Consider the following 26,952-nt stretch of genomic DNA (forward strand, 5'->3'; position numbering starts at 1 on the left):
AATTCTCAATGATGCAATAAATCAAAACAGAAAGAGATCTCAAAGTGAGATTGAGACAGAATTTTCTCAATTCTTCAACACCCAAGACTCAGAATCTCAAAATGCTCAAAACCCAAAAGCTCTCTACTATGAAAATGTTTAAAGAAAACTCTAAAAGGAAAAGCTCTCCCCAAAATCACTCAGTAAAAACTAAAAAGGAAAAGCCTACCTAAGACTTCAAATCGTAAGCTATTTATACACTTTCTTCAAATGATCATTAAGCCTTGAATTAGGCCTTTAGTCTTGATGGAATTGGGTTGATAATAGCCTCTGATGATTGCTCTTGGTGTTGGGAAGAAATCCATTTGTGAACCGGGCCATGAACCATTCACGTTTGAGTCAATGTTTGAGGCAAACGTTGACTCAAACGTCTTTGTGTGTGGCATTATGCAGCTCGGCCAAGTTGCTGTCATCCACGTTTGAGCCAACGTTTGAGGTCAAACGTGAGCTCAAACGTGGTTCTTCCCAGGCTCCCTTTTTGTATGCTTCTTGGGGGCAACTTTGTCCTCTTGTCGCGTTACCAATTTTATGCCCAATATAGACTATTATATATGGTTGGAAAGCTCTGAATGTCAGCTTTCTAACCCACTTGGAATCACCTCAATTGGACATCTACAACTCAAGTTATTCTTGTTGGAAGTATGCCCCTTCATGCTGTTTGGTGCCAACGTTTGACCTCACGTTTGAGGCAAACGTTGGCTCAAACGTTGCCGTGCCCAGGAGTGCTCTTTTTCATTCCTTTTGGCGCCAACATTTGACCTCACGTTTGAGGCAAACGTTGGCGCAAACGTTGGCTCTTCTCCAGGGTGTTCTTCATCTACTTCTCACGTTTGAGTTAACGTTTGAGGCAAACGTTAGCTCAAACGTGAATCCCTCTTTTTCAAGCCCATTCTTGCAACCTTCCTCCAAGCTTTATTCCACCTATCATTAATCAACAATTGTATCAAAGCTATGCCATAATCATGAGATTTATTCTTCTTTTTGTCATCTGAGCAATTATGGCACAAAAACTCATGAAAATGCATCAATTTATCCATGGTTGATTGAATCAAAGGAAACATGAAATTCAACCCAATTGACTTACTTATGGCTTAAGAAAGTGCATAAAACTAAATGAAAACAAAGGAAAAAGACTAGTGAAACTAGGCTAAGATGACTTGTCATCACCCCCTCTTCCATCTGTGTTCGAATTTCTTCTTCTTCTTTTCTTCTACTCACACTAGGACCTCTATACTGTGGTAAAAAGGACCCCTATTATTATTATTATTATTTTTCTGTTCTCTCTTTTTCATATGAGCGGGAGCAAGGACAAGAACATTCTTGTTGAAGCAGATCCAAAACCTGAAAGGACTCTGAAGAGGAAATCAAGAGAAGCTAAATTACAACAATCCAGAGATAACCTTTCAGAAATTTTTGAACAAGAAGAGGAGATGGCAGCCGAAAATAATAATAATGCAAGGAGGATGCTTGGTGACTTTACTGCACCTAATTCCAATTTACATGGAAGAAGCATCTCCATTCCTGCCATTGGAGCAAACAACTTTGAGCTGAAACCTCAATTAGTTTCTCTGATGCAGCAGAACTGCAAGTTTCATGGACTTCCAGCTGAAGATCCTTTTCAGTTCTTAACTGAATTCTTGTAGATATGTGATACTATTAAGACTAATGGAGTTGATCCTGAAGTCTACAGGCTCATACTTTTCCCTTTTGCTGTAAGAGACAGAGCTAGAATATGGTTAGACTCTCAACCTAAAGATAGCTTGAACTCTTGGGATAAGCTGGTCAAGGCTTTCTTAGCCAAGTTCTTTCCTCCTCAAAAGCTGAGCAAGCTTAGAGTGGATGTTCAAACCTTCAGACAGAAAGAAGGTGAATCCCTCTATGAAGCTTGGGAGAGATACAAAGGACTGACCAAAAAGTGTCCTTCTGACATGCTTTCAGAATGGACCATCCTGGATATATTCTATGATGGTTTATCTGAGTTATCAAAGATGTCATTGGATACTTCTGCAGGTGGATCCATTCACCTAAAGAAAACGCCTGCAGAAGCTCAAGAACTCATTGACATGGTTGCCAATAACCAGTTCATGTACACTTCTGAGAGGAATCCTGTGAGTAATGGGACGCCTATGAAGAAGGGAGTTCTTGAAATTGATACTATGAATGCCATATTGGCTCAGAATAAAATATTGACTCAGCAAGTCAATATGATTTCCCAGAGTCTGAATGGAATGCAAGCTGCATCCAACAGTACTCAAGAGGCATCTTCTGAAGAAGAAGCTTATGATCCTGAGAACCCTGCAATAGCAGAGGTGAATTACTTAGGTGAACCTTATGGAAACACCTATAACTCATCATGGAGAAATCATCCAAATTTCTCATGGAAGGATCAAAAGCCTCAACAAGGCTTTAATAATGGTGGAAGAAACAGGTTTAACAATAATAAACCTTTTCCATCATCCACTCAGCAACAGACAGAGAACTCTGAACAAAATACTTCTAATTTGGCAAACTTAGTCTCTGATTTGTCCAAGGCCACTGTGAGTTTCATGAATGAAACAAGGTCTTCCATTAGAAATTTGGAAGCACAAGTGGGCCAGCTGAGTAAGAGGATCACTGAAATCCCTCCTAATACTCTCCCAAGCAATACAGAAGAGAACCCAAAAGGAGAGTGCAAGGCAATTAACATAAGTACCATGGCCAAACCCAAAGAGGGAGAGGAGGACATGAATCCCAGTGAGGAAGACCACCTGGGATGTCCAGTGATCAATAAGGAGCTTCCCTCTGAGGAACCAAAGGACTCTGAGGCTCATCTAGAGACCATAGAGATTCCATTGAACCTCCTTATGCCCTTCATAATCTCTGATGAGTATTCTTCTTCTAAAGAGAATGAGGATGTTACTGAAGAGTAAACTGCCAAGTTTCTTGGTGCAATCATGAAGCTGAATGCCAAATTATTTGGCATTGATACTTGGGAAGTTGAACCTCCCTTGTTCATCAATGAACTAAGTGATCTGGATCAACTGACATTGCCTCAGAAGAGACAGGATCCTGGAAAGTTCATAATACCTTGTACCATAGGCACCATGATCTTTAAGGCTCTGTGTGACCTTGGCTCAGGAATAAACCTCATGCCCCTCTCTGTAATAGAGAAACTGGGAATCTATGGGATGCAAGCTGCTAAAATCTCATTAGAGATGGCAGACAATTCAAGAAAACAGGCATATGGACAAGTAGAGGACGTGTTAGTAAAGGTTGAAGGCCTTTACATCCCTGCTGATTTCATAGTCCTGGATACTGGAAAGGAAGAGGATGAATCCATCATCGTAGGAAGACCTTTCCTGGCCACAGCAAGAGCTGTGATTGATGTTGACAGAGGTGAACTAGTCCTTCAATGGAATGAGGACTCCCTTGTGTTTAAAACTCAAGGATCTCCCTCTGCAACCATGGAGAGGAAGCATAAAAAGCTTCTCTCAGAGCAGAGTCAACCCAAGCCCCCACAGTCAAACTCTAAGTTTGGTGTTGGAAGGCCACAACCAAACTCTAAGTTTGGTGTTGAACGCCCATATCCAAACTCTAAGTTTGGTGTTGGAGAGTTTCAACAATGCTCTGAACATCTGTGAGGCTCCATGAGAGCCCACTATCAAGCTATTGACATTAAAGAAGTGCTTGTTGGGAGGCAACCCAATGTTTATTTATCTAATTTTATTTTTGTTTTTCATGTTTTATTAGGTTCATGATCATGAGGAGTCACAAAATAAATATAAAAATTGAAAACGGAATCAAAAACAGCAGAAGAAAAATCACACCCTGGAAGAGCATCTGCCTGGCGTTCAACGCCAGAACAGAGCATGGTTCTGGCGCTGAACGCCCAAAATGGGCAGCATCCTGGCGCTGAACGCCCAGAACAAGCATGGTTTTGGCGTTCAACGCCAGAAATGGCTAGTAAATGGGCGTTGAACGCCCAAAATGGGCACCAACCTGGCACTGAACGCCCAGAGTTGTGTGCAAGGGCATTTTACATTCCTAATGTGGTGCAAGGTTGTAAATCCTTAAACACCTCAGGATCTGTGGACCCCACAGGATCATCTCAGGATCTGTGAACCCCACAGGATCCCCACCTACCTCCACTCACTTCTTCTCACCCCTCTTTCACACAATCCCATAAACACTCTTCCCCAAAACTCTTCACCAATTACCTCAATCTCTCTTCCCCATCACCTCTTCACCACTCACATCCATCCACTCTTCCCCATAAACCTACCTCATAAACTCCACCTACCTTTAAAATTCAAAACCAATTTCCCACCCAAACCCACCCATATGGCCGAAACCTTTCCCCCCTCCCTTCCCTATATAAAGCCCTCCATTCTTCATCAAATTCACACAACACACCCCTCTACACCCTTCTTGGCCGAAATACTTCCCACTCTCCCTCTCCTCCATTTCTTCTTCTTCTTCATCTATTCTTTCTTTTATTGCTCGAGGGCGAGCAAAATTCTAAGTTTGGTGTGGTAAAAGCATAAGCTTTTTGTTTTTCCATTACCATTGATGGCACCTAAGACCGGAGAATCCTCTAGAAAGGGGAAAGGGAAGACAAGAGCTTCCACATCCGAGTCATGGGAGATGGAAAGGTTCATCTCCAAAGCCCATCAAGACCACTTCTATGATGTTGTGGCCAAGAAGAAGGTGATCCCTGAGGTCCCTTTCAAACTCAAAAGAAATGAGTATCCAGAGATCCGACATGAAATTCAAAGAAGAGGTTGGGAAGTTCTAACAAATCCCATCCAATAAGTCGGCATCCTAATGGTTCAAGAGTTCTATGCCAATGCATGGATCACCAAGAACCATGATCAAAGTAAGAACCCGGATCCAAAGAACTATGTTACAATGGTTCGGGGGAAATACTTAGATTTTAGTCCGGAGAATGTGAGGTTGGCGTTTAACTTGCCCATGATGCAAAGAGATGAACGCCCTTACACTAGAAGGGTCAACTTTAATCAAAGGTTGGACCAAGTCCTTATGGACATATGCGTGGAAGGAGCTCAATGGAAGATTGACTCCAAAGGCAAGCCAGTTCAACTAAGAAGATTGGACCTCAAGCCTATAGCTAGAGGATGGTTGGAGTTCATTCAATGCTCAATCATTCCCACTAGCAACCGGTCTGAAGTTACTATAGACCGGGCCATCATGATCCATAGCATCATGATTGTAGAAGAGGTGGAAGTTCATGAGATTATACCTCAAGAGCTCTACAAGGTGGCTGACAAGTCCTCCACTATGGCAAGGTTAGCCTTTCCTCACCTCATTTGCCACCTATGCAATTTGGCTGGGATTGACATAGAGGGAGATATCCTCATTAAAGAGGACAAGCCCATCACTAAGAAGAAGATGGAGCAAGCAAGAGAGCCCGTTCATGGAGCTCAAGAGGCGCAAGAAGCTCATTACCATGAGATCCCGGAGCTGCCTCAAATGCACTTTCCTCCACAAAATTATTGGGAGCAAATCAACACCTCCCTAGGAGAATTGAGTTCCAATATGGGACAACTAAGGGTGGAACATCAAGAGCACTCCATCATGCTCCATGAAATAAGAGAAGATCAAAAAGCAATAAGGGAGGAGCAACAAAGACAAGGAAGAGACATAGAAGAGCTCAAGGACATCATTGGTTCCTCAAGAAGGAAACGCCACCATCACTAAGGTGGATTCATTCCTTGTTCTTGCTTTCTCTATTTTTCGTTTTCTATGTTATGTGCTTATCTATGTTTGTGTCTTCATTACATGATCATTAGTAGTTAGTAACTTTGTCTTAAAGTTATGAATGTCCAATGAATCCATCACCTCTCTTAAATAAAAACTGTTTTAATTTAAAAGAACAAGAAGTACATGAGTTTCAAATTTATCCTTGAACTTAGCTTAATTATGTTGATGTGGTGACAATGCTTCTTGTTTTCTGAATGTATGCTTGAACAGTGCATATGTCTTTTGAAGTTGTTGTTTAAGAATGTTAAATATGTTGGCTCTTGAAAGAATGATGACTAGGAGACATGTTATTTGATAATCTGAAAAATCATAAAAATGATTCTTGAAGCAAGAAAAAGCAGCAAAGAACAAAGCTTGCAGAAAAAAAAAATAGGCGAAAAAAAATAGAAAGAAAAAGCAAGAAAAAAAGCCAAAAGCTCTTAAAACCAAGAGGCAAGAGCAAAAAGCCAATAACCCTTAAAACCAAAAGGCAAGGGCAACAAAAAGGATCCCAAGGCTTTGAGCATCAGTGGATAGGAGGGCCTAAAGGAATAAAATCCTGGTCTAAGCGGCTAAACCAAGCTGTCCCTAACCATGTGCTTGTGGCGTGTAGGTGTCAAGTGAAAACTTGAGACTGAGCGGTTAAAGTCAAGGTCCAAAGCAAAAGAAGAGTGTGCTTAAGAACCCTGGACACCTCTAATTGGGGACTTTAGCAAAGCTAAGTCACAATCTGAAAAGGTTCACCCAATTATGTGTCTGTGGCATTTATGTATCCAGTGGTAATACTGGAAAACAAAGTGCTTAGGGCCACGGCCAAGACTCATAAAATAGCTGTGTTCAAGAATCATCATACTGAACTAGGAGAGTCAATAACACTATCTGAACTCTGAGTTCCTATAGATGCCAATCATTCTAACTTCAATGGATAAAGTGAGATGCCAAAACTATTCAAGAGGCAAAAAGCTATAAGTCCCGCTCATATGATTGAAGCTATGTTTCATTGATAGTTTAGAATTTATAGTATATTCTCTTCTTTTTATCCTATTTGATTTTCAGTTGCTTGGGGACAAGCAACAATTTAAGTTTGGTGTTGTGATGAGCGGATAATTTATACGCTTTTTGACATTGTTTTTAGTATGTTTTTAGTAGGATCTAGTTACTTTTAGGGATTTTTTCATTAGTTTTTATGTTAAATTCACATTTCTGGACTTTACTATGAGTTTGTGTGTTTTTCTGTGATTTCAGGTATTTTCTGGCTGAAATTGAGGGACTTGAGCAGAAATCAGATTCAGAGGTTGAAGAAGGACTGCTGATGCTGTTGGATTCTGACCTCCCTGCACTCAAAGTGGATTTTCTGGAGCTACAGAACCCGAAATGCCGCGCTTTTAATTGCGTTGGAAAGTAGACATCTAGGGCTTTCCAGCAATATATAATAGTCTATACTTTGGCCAAGAATAGATGACGTAAACTGGCGTTCAACGCCAGCTTTCTACCCAAATCTGGCGTCCAGCGCCAGAAAAGGAGCCAAAACCAGAGTTGAACGCCCAAACTGGCACAAAAGCTGGCGTTCAACTCCAAGAAGGACCTCTACACGTGCAACACTCAAAGCTCAGCCCAAGCACACACCAAGTGGGCCCCGAAAGTGGATTTATGCATCAATTACTTACTTTTGTAAACCCTAGTAGCTAGTTTATTATAAATAGGACCTTTTACTATTGTATTAGGTATCTTTTGATCACCTTTTGATCCTTTGATCATCTTTGGACGTCTGGTTCTTAGATCAGAGGGGCTGGCCATTCGGCCATGCCTGGACCTTTCACTTATGTATTTTCAACGGTAGAGTTTCTACACTCCATAGATTAAGGTGTGGAGCTCTGCTGTTCCTCAAAGATTAATGCAAAGTACTACTGTTTTCTATTCAATTCATCTTGTTTCGCTTCTAAGATATTCATTCGCACTTCAACCTGAATGTGATGAATGTGACAATCATCATCATTCCTTATGAACGCGTGCCTGACAACTACTTCCGTTCTACATCAGATTGAATGAGTATCTCTTAGATCTCTTAATCGGAATCTTCGTGGTGTAAGCTAGAATGATGGCGGCATTCAAGAGAATCCGGAAGGTCTAAACCTTGTCTGTGGTATTCCGAGTAGGATTCAATGATTGAATGACTGTGACGAGCTCCAAACTCGCGATTGCAGGGCATTAGTGACAGACGCAAAAGGATAGTAAATCCTATTCCAGCATGATCGAGAACCGACAGATGAATAGCCGTGCCGTGACAGGGTGCGTTGACCATTTTCACTGAGAGGATAAGATGAAGCCATTGACAAGGGTGATGCCTCCAGACGATTAGCCGTGCCGTGACAGGGCATTGGATCATTTTCCCGAGAGATGACCGAAAGTAGCCATTGACAGTGGTGATGTATCACATAAAGCCAGCCATGGAAAGGAGTAAGACTGATTGGATGAAGATAGCAGGAAAGCAGAGGTTCAGAGGAACGAAAGCATCTCCATTCGCTTATCTGAAATTCTCACCAATGAATTACATAAGTATTTCTATCCCTATTTTATTATATTATTTTCGAAAACTCCATAACCATTTGATATCCGCCTGACTGAGATTTACAAGGTGACCATAGCTTGCTTCATACCGACAATCTCCGTGGGATTCGACCCTTACTCACGTAAGGTATTACTTGGACGACCCAGTGCACTTGCTGGTTAGTTATGCGAAGTTGTGAAGATATGTTTAGACCATGGTCCTGTGCATCCGTTTTTGGTGCCATTGCCGGGGAATCAATTTTGAACAATAATTCACAACCTGAGTAGCAATTTCGCATACCACTTACTTATGGCTCAAGAAAGTGCATAAAATCAATTGAAAACAAAAGAAAAAGACTAGTGAAACTAGGCTAAGATGACTTGTCATCACAACACCAAACTTAAAGCTTGCTTGTCCCCAAGCAAGAAAAGAATTATTGAGAAGAAAGAATGAAATGGAAGAGGATGTTCATGCTAGCAGAGTATTATTGGTAGTTCATGGGGTTTTATGTGGATATGTAAACACTCACTTCTTATTGACTTTTAGGCCTAGAAAGTCTCCTTCAAGCATCAAGCAACACACTGCTATGACCTCTCATTATTCCTTTGTCCTTGACTATTATTTTTCTCTCTAAGCTTTAGTTCAGTGTCATGTGTAACAAGTTCTTTTCTTTCTTTATACTTGACACATTATTCACTATAGACACTTGGCTCACATTCCTTCTTAAAACATTGATGCCCAACACCTCTTTGGGTTACTAAATGCCTTGTAGTTAGGTTGCTCTTGATAGTGGACTTTCAACTGATGATCCCAGGTTAGTTAACCCAAGTCACCAAGTGTTGATGCACTCCAAAGAACTTAATAATCCAAGCAGATCCTAGTACAAAGACACCACAGGCATATATTCTAAGGTTCAAGCTATTGTTGTCTAGCTTTGTTTCTTTTTATTTTCTTTTGTTCTGTTGCCACTCTTTGGCTATTTCTTTTCTCTTTTTGTTTTTCTTTTTAACCAAGGACTTTTATTTGATTGAGATTCATAGACAGTATGCCACTTTCTACTTAGAAGGAGACATCCTAGTTCTCTTATTCACTAAAAGTGAGCTATCATACAATCACACATACATACCACCACTTACTTTTATTGTACTTCTATCTAACAGAGAACTATCTTACTTCACATTCAAACATTTCTTTTATTGAATTAAAGATGCAGGGGACAAAGCATGCTTTTTGTTAAGTGAAAGTAAACACACAAGCACACACTTAGACTAGCTTACTTATTTTAAGAAAATTGATTCTACTTGTACTAGATGAACACTTTAGTAAGATATAAATCATAGCATCTCTCAACAGCTGAAGTTAAGTATAGATACAACTTATTGGTTTGCAGTTCTTTTGTCCTTCTTTTTGTTGATCCCCTTTTGAGTCATGGTGCATTAGGTCTTCAATTGGTGGTTAGTTCCCTGCATAATTCTCAAAAGTTGCTTGCTTCTCAAGCCCTTAGGTGACTGGTTAGTATGCATGAATTGAGTGCGGCTTTTGGATTTAATTTGGTGTGGGAACACCAAACTTAGTTCCTTGCCACTTCCTCTGATGCAATAGGTCAACTATATGTAAAATCTTGTGTTCTTGCTAAGGGTTATGAAGTTAAAACTAGAGAGCAATTAAGTAATTGAATAATCTGTTTGATTGCTTGGAGCTAGTATTGTGCAAGAAGTGAGAATATGTTTTTAAATTATGTTTTGGTGGAACACCAAACTTATAATCCTTCATTCTCCTTTAAATTGTTTTGGTGTGTAACACCAAACTTAGCTCCTTGCAATGCATACCAAATATTCAACATTTTTATTGAAAAGGCTATGAAAAGAAAACTACCTCTGGTTGGGTTGCCTCCCAACAAGCGCTCTTTTAATGTCACTAGCTTGACATCCTTCAATTCTTTTCAAGAAGGCTGTAGGCTCCGAACCTCTTTTTCCTTATCCCATTGTCCTCCCAAGTACAGCTTTGCTCTGTGACCATTTGCTGTGAATGGACTCTTTGTTGCTTCATCTAGCAATTCAATACTCCCATAAGGAAAAACCTTTGTCACCAAGTATGGGCCAGTCCACTTAGACTTAAGTTTGCCAGAGAAGATCTTAAGCCTTGAGTTATACAGGAGCACTTACTGTCCTGGCTTGAACTCCTTCTTTGTGATCTTCTTATCATGCCACCTCTTAGCTCTTTCCTTGTATATCTTAGCACTCTCATAGGCTTCTAACCTGAATTCGTCCAACTCATTTAGTTGTAACAACCTTTTCTCTCCTGCAGCTTGGGAGTCAAGGTTGAGGAGTTTAGTGGCCCAAAAAGCTCTGTGTTCAAGCTCTACAGGGAGGTGGCAGGATTTGCCATACAATAGCTGAAAGGGTGACTTGCCAATAGGAGTTTTGAAAGCTGTCCTATATGCCCATAATGCATCTTCTAGCTTCCTAGCCCAATCTTTTCTTGTGCTTCCCACTGTTTTCTCTAGGATCTTCTTTAATTCCCTATTTGCTAGTTCAGCCTGGCCATTAGTCTGAGGGTGGTAAGGTGTGGCTACTTTATGGATTACTCCATATTTGTGGAGGAGTTTCTCCATCTATTTGTTGCAAAAGTGACCACCACCATCACTAACAAGACCCTTGGGCACTCCATATCTTGTGAAAATGTGCTTTTTAAGGAATTGGAGGACAATCTGTGCATCACAGGTGGTTGTGGCTATGGCTTCCACCCACTTTGAGACGTACTCCACTGCTACTAAGATATATCTGAAAGAATAGGAAGGGGGAAAGGGTCCCATGAAATCAATTCCCCATAGATCAAATAATTCCAATTCCAAGATGAAGTTTTGAGGCATCTCATTCCTTCTTGTCAGTCCTCCTGCTCTCTGGCATTCATTACATTGGTGAACATACTCTCTGGCATCCTTGAAGATAGTTGGCCAATAGAAGTCACTCTGCAGTACCTTTGCAGCTGTTCTTTCTGGGCCAAAGTGTCCACCATAAGCTGAACCATGGCAATGCCACAAGATATCCCTCATTTCACTCTCAGGGAAACACCTTCTAATTACTCCATCAGAACATCTCTTGAACAGGAAGGGTTCATCCCATAAGAATTTCCTTCCCTCATTGATTAACTTCTTCACTTGTTGCTTAGAGAACTCTTGAGGTATCTTCCTTCCCACTTTGTAGTTTGCTATGTCAGCAAACCAAGGTGCTTGCTGGATCTGTAAAAGGTGCTCATCTGGGAAGCTTTCATTCACGGGCTGGGAGGCTTTTTGAATTGTTTCTTGTGGTAGCCTCGACAAATGATCAGCAACCCGGTTCTCAGTGCCCTTCCTGTCCCTTACCTCAATATCAAACTCTTGTAGGAGCAGTATCCACCTGATAAGTCTTGGTTTAGCATCCTGCTTTGACATCAAATACTTAAGGGCAGCATGGTCAGTATAAACCACAATTTTGGATCCTATCAAGTATGATCTAAACTTATCAAATGCATAGACTACAGCTAACAATTCCTTTTCTGTTGTGGTGTAATTTTTTTGGGCCTCATTCAACACTTTACTTGCATAATATATGACATGATGCAAGTTTCCCTTCTTTTGTCCAAGTACAGCACCAATTGCAAGGTCACTTACATCACACATGAGTTCAAAAGGCAGTTCCCAATCTGGGGGTGTGATGATTGCTGCTGTTGTGAGTCTATTTTTTAAAGTTTCAAAGGCATGCCGGCAGTTTTCATCAAACACAAAAGGATTATCTAGCATTAATAGATTACTCAAAGGCTTGGCTATTTTTGAAAAATCCTTGATAAACCTTCTATAAAATCCTGCATGCCCCAAGAAACTTCTAACAGATTTCACATTAGCTGGTGGAGGGAGTTTTTCTATGATCCCAACCTTTGCCTTGTCAACCTCTATTCCTTTTCTTGAAACCTTATGACCAAGAACAATCCCCTCGTGTACCATGAAATGGCACTTCTCCCAGTTCAAAACCAAATTAGTTTCTTAGCACCATTTTAAGACAAGAGTTAGATGGTTCAGGCAAGTGTTGAAATTATCACCAAAAACAGAAAAGTCGTCCATGAAGACCTCTAAAAATTTTTCAACCATATAAGAGAAAATGGAAAGCATACACCTCTGAAATATGGCTGGGGCGTTGCATAGCCCAAATGGCATCCTCCTATATGCAAAAACTCCAAATGGACATGTGAAGGCAGTCTTCTCTTGGTCCTTGGGATCTACCACGATTTGATTGTACCCAGAATACCCGTCCAAAAAGCAATAATAGGCATGGCCGGCCAATCTTTCCAGCATCTGATCAATAAATGGGAGAGGGAAATGATCTTTTCTTGTGGCATCATTCAATCTTCTATAGTCTATGCACATTCTCCACCCAGTCACTGTTCTAGTAGGGATCAACTCATTCTTCTCATTAGTGATGACCGTCATTTCTCCTTTCTTTGGTACAACTTGAACCGGGCTCACCCATGAGCTGTCAGATATTGGGAAGATTATCCCTGCATTCCACAACTTCATTACTTCCTTCTGGACAACTTCCTTCATTGTGGGATTTAGCCTTCTTTGAGGTTGAACCACTGGTTTGGAATTGTCCTCCAAGAGGATCTTATGCATACACACTGCAGGGCTGATGCCTTTCAGGTCATCAATGGTCCATCCCAAAGCATCTTTGTGAGCTTTGAGTACATCAAGAAGTTCTCCTTCTTCCTTTTTTGTCAGGGATGAATTAATGATCACTGGGAAGCTTTCCGATGTGCCAAGGAATGCATATTTGAGATGGGTGGGTAATGGCTTCAGTTCTTGTTTTCGTACTTCTTCCTTCTTGTCTTGTTTTTCATCTTGCTCAATAGAAGTCTCAGCTACCTGTTCCTCTGTTGTCCCTTGATTTCCTTCTTGCTCTTGAGAACTTTCTTCCAGCATTTCTTCCACCAAACTCTCTATCATATCCACTCTCATGTAATCCTCTTGCTCAGGAATGTGTTGCATTGACTTGAAAATGTTTATGACCATTTGTTCATTGTGGACCCTGAAGATTATTTCTCCTTTTTCTACATCAATGATGGCTCTTGCTGTGGCTAGAAATGGCCTTCCCAAAATGATGGAATTGTTTACTTCCTCTTCAGTATCCAAAATCACAAAATCTGCTGGGAAAATAAACTCCCCAACCTTCACCAACAGATTCTCCACAATTCCATTGGGTGTTTTGATTGATCTGTCAGCCATGACCAACGACATCCTGATGGGTTTAAGTTCTTCTATGGCAAGCTTTCTCATCATTGAGAGAGGCATTAAGTTGATACTGGCACCAAGGTCACAGAGAGCTTTGTTGAGAACTATTCTGCCAATGGTGCATGAGACTACAAAGCTTCCTGGATCCTTGAGTTTTGGTGGAATGCCCCTTTGAATCACAGCACTGCATTCCTCGGTGAGTAACACGGTTTCCTTCTCAAGCCAACTCCTCTTTTTGTTAATAAGCTCCTTCAAAAACTTGGCATACAGAGGCATTTGCTCAAGTGCTTCAGCCAAGGGAATATTGATCTCCAGCTTTTTGAAAGTCTCAAGGAACTTATGAAAATGTTGGTCCTTAGTCTCTTTGCTGAACCTCTGGGGATATGGAAGTGGAGGTGTGATGCTCTTTCCCACTTGCTGCTGTCCCTGAATCACTTCTTTTGAACTGTGTGGCTGGTTGTTCTTCTCTTTGAGTTTCTCAGTGCTCTTGTTTGGCATCACAACTTGATCCTTGGCTTCATCTGCCTTTGTTTGCTTTTCATCTTCTATTGTTCTTTTGCTGCTCTCTACTTGCATCTTTGTAGTGTCATTGTTGCTCATCAATGTTCTCCCACTCCTTAATTGTATCGCCTTGCATTCTTCTTTAGGATTTGGGATTGTGTCACTCGGCAGTGAGCTTGAAGGTCTCTCAACAGAAATTTGCTTAGAGATTTGCCCAATCTGCCTCTCTAGGCTCTTCATGGAGGCTTCCTGGTTCTTTGTGGTCATTTCTTGGTTCTTCATCATCTTTTCCATGAGCATCTCCAGATTAGTAATCCTCTGAGAGTCTTGTAAAATTGCTTGGTTATGGGGTGCTGATGGTTGATGGTAAGTGCTTTGGTTGGTAGGTTGGTTATTGGATGGATAATGGTTAGAGTTGGGGTAGTTGTTTTGGGGTTTTCTGTAGGGATTTTGGTTAGTCTGCTGCTGGTTGTGGTTTTGGTTGTTTCTTAAGGTGTTTGGGTTTGAGTTCCTCTGCCATGGTTGTTGGTTTTAGTTGTGGTTATCCCCCCATCTGAGGTTTGGGTGGTTCTTCCATGATGGATTGTAGGTATCACCATACACCTCATTTGAACCTTGGTTGTGCATATACTGCACTTGCTCTTGCTGTTGTTCCTCTTGGTTCTCCTCATTATGCCCCCAAGGAGTGGTTGGTTGGCTTGTGGCACTCACTGATGCTACTTGTAGGCCATCAATTCTTTTGGCCATTTGCTCAAATTGTTGCTGAATCTGTTGCTGCATCATTTTGTTTTGAGCTAAGATTGAGTCCACTCCTTCTTACTCCATTACTCCTCTCCTTTGTGATGGTTGGCGTTGCCTTTGATGCGCAAAAAAATACTGATTATTAGCCACCATGTCAATAAGATTTTGAGCTTCTTCTGCAGTTTTCATCAGTTGCAATGATCCTCCAGCTGAGTGATCAAGTGCCCCTTGAGCCTTTAGAGTGAGTCCTTCATAGAAGTTCTGTAGCTTGTCCCACTCAGTGAACATTTCTGGTGGACATTTCCTCAGCAGAGCCTTATATCTCTCCCATGCCTCATACAGATTTTCAGCATCCAATTGCGTGAATGTCTGCACCTCAGTCTTCAACCTGATGATCCTTTGAGGGGGTAAAACTTGGCAAGAAACTTGCTCACCAAATCATCCCAAGTGTTAATGCTTTCCTTCGGAAATGTTTCTAGCCATTGAGTGGCTTTGTCCCTGAGAGAGAATGGGAATAACAACAGCTTGTATATGTCAGGGTGCACTCCATTGCTTTTAACTGTGTCACAAATTCTCAAGAAAGTGGATAAATGTTGGTTTGGATCCTCCAATGGTCCTCCTCCAAACGAGCAGTTGTTTTGGACCAATGTGATGAGTTGTGGCTTCAATTCAAAGTTATTTGCATTGACATTAAGGGTGAGAATGCTGCTTCCACAATGTCTAGCATTTGCAAAAGTATAAGAGGCCAGTACTCTTCTCTGTTGTGGGTTATTGTTAACCCTTCCTCCTGGATTAGATGGATCTCCTTCCATCTCGTGATATTCTTCCTCAGATTCTTCCTCTCCAACAATATTCTTCCCTCTTTCAGCTCTTCTTAACCTTCTAAGAGTTCTCTGGTCAGTTTCAGATAAAACAGGAGTGGCTCTCCCTGTACCTGACATACAAACAAAACAAAAGAAACACCACCAGTAACACTTCAATCTATTGCTAGAATGAAGTTTTAGTTAGCTTAAGCAAAATTTCAAACAGTTAGTGTGTCAGTCAAAAATTAGAGAAACAAAAAAGAAGAAGTGCTTGATCTAGATCTCCACTTCACTTAATCATTGTCAATCTATTTCAATCCCCGGCAACGGCGCCAAAAACTTGATGGGGGAAATTTTCGGAAAAACGAATTTCCAAAATACCCAAATCTAACCGGCAAGTGCACCGGGTCGCATCAAGTAATAATAACTCACGTGAGTGAGGTCGATCCCACAGGGATTGAAGGATTGAGCAATTTTAGTTTAGTGGTTGATTTAGTCAAGCGAATCAAGTATTGGTTGGGTGATTTGTGATTGCAGAAACTAAATTGCTTGAAATGTAAAGGGAGGGGTAGTTTGCAGAAAATCAAAGAGCAAAGAAAGTAAATAAGCTGAATCTTAAAGAACAAGTAATGTAAATTGCAGAAACTTAGATTGCAAGAAATGTAAATGGCTGAATCTTAAAGTGCAAGAAATGTAAATTACTTGAATTATAAAGGGGATTGGGAAGTGGGTTTGCAGAATTTAAACAAGGAAGAGTAAATTGCACTAAACTGAAAAGTAGAAGAAGAATTGAATTGAACCGGATCTAGAACGGAAATTTAAATGAACTTGAAAAACATTAAACAGAGAATTTAAAATGAAAACTCCAGATCTCAAGACCCAAGAGACTAGATAATCGAGTCTAGATCTCAATGCCTTCCTAGATCCAAATGTAGAATTCAATTGCATGAAATAAAGAAAAGTAAATTGTAGAATGAGTAGAAGAAAAGGCAATAAACAGAAATTGAAATTCAATTATGTAGTAAATAAAACAGAGAGATCTCAGGATGAGATTGAAACAGAATTCCTTCAATTCTCTAACCCAAGATCCAAGACAAATTGTAAATGAAATTGAAAGCAAGAAAACTAAGAGGAAGAGAATTCAATTCTCCTTCCCCAAGACTCAGAATCTCCAAATAACTCCTAACCAAAAGCTTTCCAAAACTCTCAGCAAAACGAAAAGGAAAGCTCTTTGAAAACTTAAATCCTAAGCTATTTATACACTTTCTTCAAATGGTCTTCAAGCCTTGAATTGGACCTTTGCTCTTGATGGAATTGGGTTGATAAAAGCCTCTGTTGATTACTCTTGGAGTTGGAGAGAAACCCATTGTGAACCGGGCCATGAATCATAAAAGCTTGAGTCAAAGTTTGAGGCAAACTTTGGCTCAAGCTTTTCATATCAGCTGCCCCCTTTTGCTGCTACCAACGTTTGGACTAAAGTTTGAGGTCAAACTTTGAGCCAAACGTTGAGCCTTCTTGTATGCCTTGTGGCGCCAACGTTTGCCAAAAAGTTTGAGGCAAACGTTGGCGCAAACTTTTGCTCTCCTGGGTGTGTTGATGGTGGCGCCAACGTTTGCCAAAAAGCTTGAGGCAAACGTTGGCGCAAGCTTTTCTCCTCCAGGGTGTTGGTGTGTGGTGCCAACGTTTGCCAAAAAGCTTGAGGCAAACGTTGGCACAAGCTTTTGCTTCTTCCTGGGAGATTTCAACTTTTCCAAAAGTTTGAGCTAAAGTTTGAGGCAAACTTTGGCTCAAGCTTTTTGTTCTCTCTTACTCCTAGCCATTCCTTCTTTCTCCAACCTTCTTCAAAGCTCTTTTCCCCTATCATCAATCAACCAAACATATCAAAGCTATGCTCAAAATCATGAGATTGTTATTCTTTCATAGTATATGACAATTATAGCACAAAATCTCATGAAATTACATTAATTCTTCCATGGTTGATTGAATCAAAGGAAACATGAAATTTTACTCAATTGGCTTACTTATGGCTCAAGAAAGTGCATAAAATCAATTCAAAACAAAAGAAAAAGACTAGTGAAACTAGGCTAAGATGACTTGTCATCAACCATTGGCCTTCACAGTATCACATATTCTCAAGAATGTGGTTAGATGCTGGTTGGGGTCTTTGACAATGACCAAAAGCATGGATTTAGATTTTCACACTAAAAATAGGATTGACGTTGCAAGTATAGTCCAAATCCAACCATTGATCATCAATCAAATTATAATCTTAAAGATGTCACAATCAACACAAATTAACTGGGAGTTTTAAATCCCGGGTCGTCTTCCCTAGGAACTAATGCCAATAAGTGCACAATTTTTGGTTGTGAGAATCAAAGGGGTTTTCAATGATAAAGAAACAATAAAGAAATAATGAGATAAAAGAACAAGAAAGAATTGCAATTAACAAAGTAATAAAGGAATAAAAGAACTATGTATGTAATATAAACAAGTAATGCTATAAAGTGATGGAAAGGTAGTTCAAAACATAAAATAAACCTTGACTTGGGATGAGTTATGGAATCCCTCTTAGCCATAACCACAACTATGATAATTATGATGGATTACTCTCACTAAGTCAATCCTTAACATCGAAGGATAAGTTAAGTGAGCATAATTGTTATTAATCCACAAGTCCTAGCTAACTTACTAATTACCTTAGTAAAAAGCTAGCATTAGTGGAAACAATAACAACTAACAACCCAAGAATTATCACTAAATATTGGACATTATGGCTCTAGTAATCCATAGACTCATTTTTCCCAAGCCAAGGGGTGGAAATCATAACTAAGATTGGCATTTCACCAAACACATAGAGGGAATAAACATAAAATATAGCAAAATTGGGAAAATAATAAAAGCTATGAACCACAATTGATAACAAGCAACCAAGGCAACTCAACAAACATAAAATGAGAATCAAACATCAAATTCAACAACTAAAAATCCAAAATTGTAAACTATGCATATATTGACAAGAGAAATTGAAATAGATGAAAGTGTAGAACAAGTAATGTAATTAAAAGAGAAATTAAAGAAATACTTACAATGCAATTGCTATAATCCAAAATCAAACTTGAAGTATAAAATTCTACAAACCCTAATTAAAACCCTAAGAGAGAATTTCCTAATCTACACTACTCCTACTCCTACTATGTGTTTTCTACCCTACAAGTGAGATCTCCCTTCATATGCCATGAAGTTCCCTTCATATAGCACTTGATTTCAGCCTCCAAGCCTTCAGAAATAGGCCAAGAAAGCTCCAAAAATCACCCCCAGCGTGCTGAATTAATGAAGTCATGTGACTGAAGTGATGCGTACACGTGGGTCACGCGTACGCATCGCCAAACTTGCGCGCGTGTGCGTACGCACGCATCACTATGCGCACGCACGGAAGATGAATCTTCCAAAACTTCATTTCTTCATGCTTTCTGATACGCGAAAAACTTGTCTCGCAACAAATTTCCTTCGGCAAGTGTACCGAATTCGTCGTCAAGTAAAAACTCACAATAGAGTGAGGTCGAATCCCACAGAGATTGATTGATCAAGCAACTTTAATTAAAGGAATGTTCTAGTAGAGCGAACCAGAATTTGAGTTGGGAATTGCAGAAAATTAAATGGCGGGAAAGTAAATAGTGGAAACAGTAAATGCTGGAAATAAATAGCTGAATGTAAATGGCGGAAAGTAAATTGTAGAATCTTAAATGGGGATGGGGCAATTGCTCATAAAAGTAAATGGCAAAAATTAAAGAGAATGGGTAAGATCAGAAATGGGGAGTTCATTGGGCTCAGGAGATGTTGCATTCTCCGGATCAAGTTCATTTTCATCTCTTCCTCAATCAATGCATTCATTGATCTCCTTGGCAATCTTAAGTGATCGAATTACAAGGACAATTCCTTGTAATTCAATCTCTCAAATCTTGATCAATAGCCAATTCCTTGGTCAATTGCTCATAAGAAGAGATGAAGTATGGTCACTGATTATACCACATGCATTTCCTAAATCAAGTGTTGGAAGTATTATAGTCACATATCCATCCACACCCAATTTGGTCCAGCATGAGAAAGCATTTCTAGCATGATCCCTTCATTCCTCTTTCAAGGTTCAGAAGAGATCCAAGTATGAATAGCTTCTTTTCCAAGATAACTACCCAATTGGATGAAGATCGAAAGCTTTCTAGTAAAATCAAGAGAAAAGATAGAAGAAGGAGAATGAAAACTAAAATTGATCCATCAAATTACAACAAAGCTCCCTAACCCAATGAAAGGGGTTTAGTTGTTCATAGCTCTGGAAAATGAAAACAAAGATGGAGAATACATGCTGAAAGTAAACTAGAAGTGCAGAGAAAGTAAAATACAGAGAGTAATTCTAGGCCAAAGGCTCCCTAAAGTTTCCAGCTCTCCAAACTAATTTAAAGTTACTCCTATATATACTACTCTTCTGATCTTCTAGTTGGCTCTTCAAGTCTTGGGTTGCTGATGAAGTGGTGATTGCTGCTACTTGGTTCCTCTCCATCTTCTTGGTGAGGTCAGCCAGCTGCTTGGTAATGAGCTTATTTTGGGCCAGCAGAGTATCTACATTGTTTAGCTCCATCACTCCTCTAGTGTTCCCTCCTTCAGAAGCATAGAAATAGTCATTTTCTGCTACAGTCTCAATGACATCTATGGCTTCATCAATGGTCTTCTTCTTGTTCAGAGATCCTCCAGATGAATGGTCTACTGCCTTCTTTGATTCATAATAAAGGCCTTCATAGAAAATGTGTAGCTGCACCCATTCATTGAACATATCTGGTGGCCACCTCCTGGTCAGCTCCTTAAACCTCTCCCATGCTTCATATAGAGTCTCACCATCTTGTTGCCTGAAAGTTTGGACCTCAGCTCTCAGCCTGTTGATTCTTTGGGGAGGATAGAATCTGGCTAAAAATTTGTTCACCACATCTTCCCAAGTTGTCAAACTCTCCTTTGGAAAAGACTCTAGCCACTTGGCTGCCTTATCCTTGAGTGAGAATGGAAATAAGAGCAGTCTATAGGCATCAGGATGAACACCATTAGACTTCACCGTGTCACATATCCTCAGGAAGGTGGTTAGATGTTGATTGGGGTCTTCTTGGAGTCCTCCTCCGAACGAACAGTTGTTCTGAACAAGGGTGATGAGCTGCGGTTTTAGTTCAAAATTATTGGAATGGATGGTCGGCTTTTGAATGCTACTTCCACAGTTTCCTGGGTTTGGATTGATGTAAGAGCCTAAAACTCTTCTCTCCTCCCCAGCATGATTTGCTCAACCTTCTCTGCCATGGTTGTGAGCCTCTTCTTCATGATGGTTTTCCATGTTTTCTTCCATGTTTGGTTCAAAGTATTCCTCCTCTTCTTCGGCACCCACTACTCGTTTTTCTCTTGCTTCCCTTCTTAATCTAAGGAAGGTCCTCTCAGGTTCTGAATCAAAGGAAGTTGAAGCCCCGCTTCTTCTCCCTGTCATACAACCAACAAAGCACAAGCAAAGAAAATAGATGCAGGAAGTATTTTTGTTAGAATTACAGTTAGTATGAGTGATGAAATATATCAAACAGTTAGTGGGTCAGTGAACTGAATTGTAAATAACTAAAAAAAACGAAAAAGTAGGGGGAAGAAATTAACAAAAACTGAAAGTAAATTACTCAAACAGAAAATTAAATCAAACAAACTAAAAATACTCAATCTAGTTATCCTCCAATTTAATCATTGTTGATTCAAAATCAATCCCCGGCAACGGCGCCATAAACTTAATACGCGAAAAACTTGTCTCGCAACAAATTTCCTTCGGCAAGTGTACCGAATTCGTCGTCAAGTAAAAACTCACAATAGAGTGAGGTCGAATCCCACAGAGATTGATTGATCAAGCAACTTTAATTAAAGGAATGTTCTAGTTGAGCGAACCAGAATTTGAGTTGGGAATTGCAGAAAATTAAATGGTGGGAAAGTAAATAGTGGAAACAGTAAATGCTGGAAATAAAGAGCTGAATGTAAATGGCGGAAAGTAAATTGCAGAATCTTAAATGGGGATGGGGCAATTGCTCATAAAAGTAAATGGCAGAAATTAAAGAGAATGGGTAAGATCAGAAATGGGGAGTTCATTGGGCTCAGGAGATGTTGCATTCTCCGGATCAAGTTCATTTTCATCTCTTCCTCAATCAATGCATTCATTGATCTCCTTGGCAATCTTAAGTGATCGAATTACAATTCCTTGTAATTCAATCTCTCAAATCTTGATCAATAGCCAATTCCTTGGTCAATTGCTCATGAGAAGAGATGAAGTATGGTCACTGATTATACCACATGCATTTCCCAAATCAAGTGTTGGAAGGATTATAGTCACATATCCATCCACACCCAATTTGGTCCAGCATGAGAAAGCATTTCTAGCATGATCCCTTCATTCCTCTTTCAAGGTTCAGAAGAGATCCAAGTATGAATAGCTTCTTTTCCAAGATAACTACCCAATTGGATGAAGATCGAAAGCTTTCTAGTAAAATCAAAAGAAAAAATAGAAGAAGGAGAATGAAAACTAAAATTGATCCATCAAATTACAACAGAGCTCCTTAACCCAATGAAAGGGGTTTAGTTGTTCATAGCTCTGGAAAATGAAAACAAAGATGGAGAATACATGATGAAAGTAAACTAGAAGTGCAGAGAAAGTAAAATACAGAGAGTAATTCTAGGCCAAAGGCTCCCTAAAGTTTCCAGCTCTCCAAACTAATTCAAAGTTACTCCTATATATACTACTCTTCTGATCTTCTAGTTGGCTCTTCAAGTCTTGGGTATGGGCTTTTGGATCCTGAGTTTGAAGCAGTTATCTTCATTATTGGGCTTAGCTTTGCTTGCAGAGAGAAAGTGTGAAGTAGGCCGGGACTTTTAGCTCAGGACGTTAGTGGTGTTAACGTTAAGTGAAAGTATGGGTTCGAGAACGTTAGTGACAATCACCTTTTTCACTAACGTTGCTCACCCAAGTATGAGCCACGTTAACCTCAACGTTAGTGGCACAAATTTACCACTAACGTTGCCTCTTGGTCCTTCGCACACGTTATTGGGACTTACCTTTCCCAATAACATTGCTAAGCCTCCCCCTTCCCTACGTTAGAGTCCACGTTAACTTAGTTAACGTGGCTCTTAACGTAAGCTTGCCAATCCTTCGAGAACGTTAGTGACACTTACTTTTGTCACTAACGTTCCAATGTGCCCCTATTTCTCACGTTAGAGTCCACGTTAACTAAGTTAACGTGGCTTCAAACGTAGTCATGCTAGCCATCTCCAACGTTAGTGACAAAGGCGAGTGTCACTAACGTTGGCTTATTACCTCTTTATCCACGTTAGCTTCCACATTAACTAAGTTAACGTGGGAGTTAACGTTGCTCATGGTGGCTCTTGGTGGTTCACCCCAACGTTAGTGACAAAGGTAAGTGTCACTAACGTTGGCGACCAATTGCTCTCTCCATGTTAGCTTCCACGTTAACTAAGTTAACTTCGGAGTTAACGTGGCTTATGGAAGCTTGGCGAATGTTAGTGACAAAGGTGAATGTCACTAACGTTGGCTTCCCTTTTGCTTCTTAACGTTAGAAGCCACGTTAACTAAGTTAACGTGGCAACTAACGTGGCCAATTATGAGCTTGGTCCAAAGTTAGTGACAAAGGGGAGTGTCACTAACGTTGGCCTTATTGTCTTCTTCCACGTTAGAGTTCACATTAACTAAGTTAACGTAACTCTTAACGTGGGCTATGATGGCTTCGAGGGCATTATTGGCGATTACTTTTCTCATTAACTTTGCAAGTTAGCTCCCATTCCACGTTAGAGGTCACGTTAGTTAGATTAACATGGCTGCTAGCGTGGTTCTTCCTTGCTTCTTTTGTCCTGAAATCAAGCAATAAAGTGCATCAAAGTTCTAATCCAAGTCATGGGAAATGCAACATCCAATTTGTCATTAAATTCATGCAAAATCCTCATGAAATCATGTAAAGTGCACAATGTATGCTTGAATCAAGATGTAAGTGAATATCTACCCAAAAAGAGCTTATTTTCTAAGAAAATGCATGAAACTACCCTAAAAACAGTAAAGAAAAGGTCAGTGAAACTGGCCAAAATGCTCTGGCTTCACAACACCAAACTTAAAGCTTGCTTGTCCCTAAGCAAGTACTGGAACAAGAGAATGATGAATGGAATGCCAAGAGAAATGAGTCATTCTTGTGGAAGTCATGTTTCTGGTTTTATGGTGGTTTCATGCCTAGCAACTTAGGTTCATTCCTTCACTGGCTTTCAGACCTTTATCATGTCCTAGAATACTCACTGTGATTGCATCCCATGACACTTTTATTCATTGATCTTTTTGTTGTCATTTCAGGGCTTATTTGTGTTCTTAGGCTAAGTGCTCTGTAAGGGGGTAACTCTTTAAAATAAGCTTTCAGCCAACACTCCCGAACCAGTTGGTTCAAGGTGCTAGGTGTTGAAGCACCCCTAAGGACTTACTTCCTCAAGTCTCTCCCCCATACATACAAACCACAGGCACATGGTTTGTTTATTTTCTTTCCTTGAGGTCTTAGTGTCCAGCACCTCTTTAGGTTACTAAATGTTCTGTAGCAAAGATTGCTCTTGATAGTGGACTTTCAGCTGATAATCCCGGGTTAGTTAACCCAAGTTACCAAGTGATAAAGCACCCTTGAGAGCTTAGTAATCCAAGCAGATCCTTGGTACAGGAACACCACAGACACATCCCTCAAGACTCAAACCCTTGGTGCCTAGCCTCTTTTCTTGCTATTTTTCTTTTATTCTTCAACTTTGATTGTTCTTTCCCTTTTTCTTATTAGGATCTTGTTATTTAGCTAGTCTCATGGGTATGTTCAAAGCATATTATTCATGACAGATAGTTGTCTTCCCACCTTGTGGTTGAACCAACTTAGCTAACTTATGACCACACTACAAACTCAGGAACTTGCTCCATAGTATGAACTCCACTCTGGTCTTTTATAAAACACTCATTCTCTTTTCCTTTGATTCAAAAGGAAAAGCATACAAGTAAGTAAGGAGATGATGCAGTAATGACATTCAGACTAGCCAATACAGCCCTAATCAACAAAAAGTTTAAAAGACAGAATTGAAAAAAGTTCAAACTATCATGGAAGCATGTTCTATCTCATACAAGATCTTCTTTATTTAAAGCATAGAAAAAGATGGACCAAAGAAGGAACTCCACCACCTTTTACTCATGTGGATGCCCATGCTCTCCTCCTTGCTTGTCCTCTTTGTGTCCTCTTGCATTTCCTCGCACCCGTGCCAATCTTGCTTGCTTCCAATCCTCAAGTGCTTTCCTCACTAATTCATGACTCTCTTCTACCCTTTGTCTTTCTTCTCGTGCTAATTCATCCCTCATTTCTTCATACATTGCGATTCCTGGATGCAATATGGGCAGCTGTCCTACTAAGTATCCGAGCCTGGCTTGAGTGTTTATATGATGCCCAGTCTTGCTCATGTAAACTCCTTCTGCGAATGTCCTTTGCTCGTCCAATAGTTTTGCCTGTTCTATTTGTCTTCGATGCATCTCATGTATATGTGCACCTTGATGTGCTTGGATGTTGATTAGCTTCTGGATAGATTCTTGTTGTTCATTTTACCTTTGTTCTATCTTGTGGAATGTTTCACTCCATTGTTGTCCTTGACTCAGTTGCTGCTCCATCATTTGCTTTTGCCACTCCCCTTGTTGAGTCATCTATCTTGAGAATGATTCCTCTTGCTGCCCCATCATCTGTAGTTGAAGCTCTTTCTGTGCTCCTTGTCTTTCCAAATATTGTCGAGATAGGCCATCAATGGCTTCCTGTAGTTGGTGCATATCCAAAGTGGCTGGTGCTTGCCCCTCTAAGACTTGTCCTTCTACTACTTGAGGGGCTGGCCTCTTCCTTTGCTTTCGTTGAGGCAAGGGAGATGCGGTAGCATGCATCCGTCGAACGGTTATTGGAATGCCTTCTTTTATCCACACGGGATCCTCATCTTCAAACACCACCCCAGCTTTCTTGCATAGTCGGTAAATAGTGCTGGGGTAACCTAACTTTCCTCTTGAGTCGCTTTTCTCTGCCATCTTTCTAATGCCTGTGGCTATGAGTTCATGAACCTTGATCTCTCCTCCTTTGAGTATACAGTGCACCATTGTGGCTCTCTTGAGATTCACCTCCGAGTTGTTCCCTGCTGGGAGGATAGACCTCCTTACAATTTCGAACCACCCTTTTGCTTCCGGAGTGAGGTCTGCTCTCTTGATGAACCTTGGTCTCCTATCCGCATATCTTTCCCAGTCAGCTCCGGGTACAAAAAATATCTTGCACAATCTGGTCATAATTGGGGTTGTTGTCCAGTCTTGAATGATAACACTCTTCTTCAAACGGTATGGACCGTAGCTTTAATGTCCACATGACATTCATGGGACCGAAATCCACAGTCTTTCCTCTCACAAAGCTTGTATATGACTCATTTGCCTTATCATATCGGACTGTATTTGCATAAAATTCTCTTACAAGATTTGCATTCACCTTAATGACCGGATTAGTGAGGAGCTCCCATCTTCTCTTTTCTACCTCCTTTGTGATTTCGTGACACTCAGTTTTCCTAACTTGAAACTCAAGCTCATAAATGATCTCCTTATCCACCATCCACCCATATTGCAATGCATAGTGCAAGCTTCTAAATCTCTTTTCATCATACGAGTGTTGCTCCATAGGTTCCTTTCCTTTATTTCTTTTAGAGCTCGAAGATGCCATGAATGAGAGTTAATGTGTGAAGATGGTAAGGGTGTGGAGACTTTAGGCTGTTTAGGATTGAGTGTAATGAAGGGAGTGAGTGGGAATGTTTTTAATGGGATAGGAAGTGCTTGGTTCCGAAAGGGAGAGGTGTGAAGAGTGGGCGTGGAGTGTGAAGGTGGGGTACGGAGCAAGGGTCACTTATATAGGGAGGTTGTGAATGAATGTAGGGTGTGGATTGATGGAGTGGTTGTTTGATGGACGGTTGGGGTTGTGCATGGAGAAAGGACAAGGATCATCACTTTATGATGGAAATTGCTCGGTCTTCAAGGGTCCCATTCTTTTCTATGTTGCATGGCAACATTTTCCAATGCGTTCCCTTTTGAGAACAAGTGTGTAATCCCTCTTCATGAAGTGGCCGAACCTTCTTCATTTATTTGTCCAATCAATCCTCTCCAATGCTCCTTTCCTTTTCCCTATAAAAAAAATAAAAAAAATCAATATAAAAAAATTTAAACTTTACGGCTAGAA

General features: G+C 40.3%; 2 non-coding genes across 2 annotated transcripts; one reads left to right on the plus strand and one right to left on the minus strand.

The window, feature by feature from the left end:
* Positions 1-1,865: 1,865 nt before the first annotated feature.
* Positions 1,866-1,973, minus strand: LOC112782042 (small nucleolar RNA R71). The gene has a single exon (XR_003192785.1). It is a non-coding gene; the product is annotated as a small nucleolar RNA R71 (small nucleolar RNA).
* Positions 1,974-20,454: 18,481 nt separating this feature from the next.
* LOC112781667 (small nucleolar RNA R71) lies at positions 20,455-20,561 on the plus strand. The gene has a single exon (XR_003192431.1). It is a non-coding gene; the product is annotated as a small nucleolar RNA R71 (small nucleolar RNA).
* Positions 20,562-26,952: the final 6,391 nt, after the last annotated feature.

Source organism: Arachis hypogaea, chromosome 19 (genome assembly GCF_003086295.3).
Source record: "Arachis hypogaea cultivar Tifrunner chromosome 19, arahy.Tifrunner.gnm2.J5K5, whole genome shotgun sequence".
Classification (NCBI taxonomy): domain Eukaryota; kingdom Viridiplantae; phylum Streptophyta; class Magnoliopsida; order Fabales; family Fabaceae; genus Arachis; species Arachis hypogaea.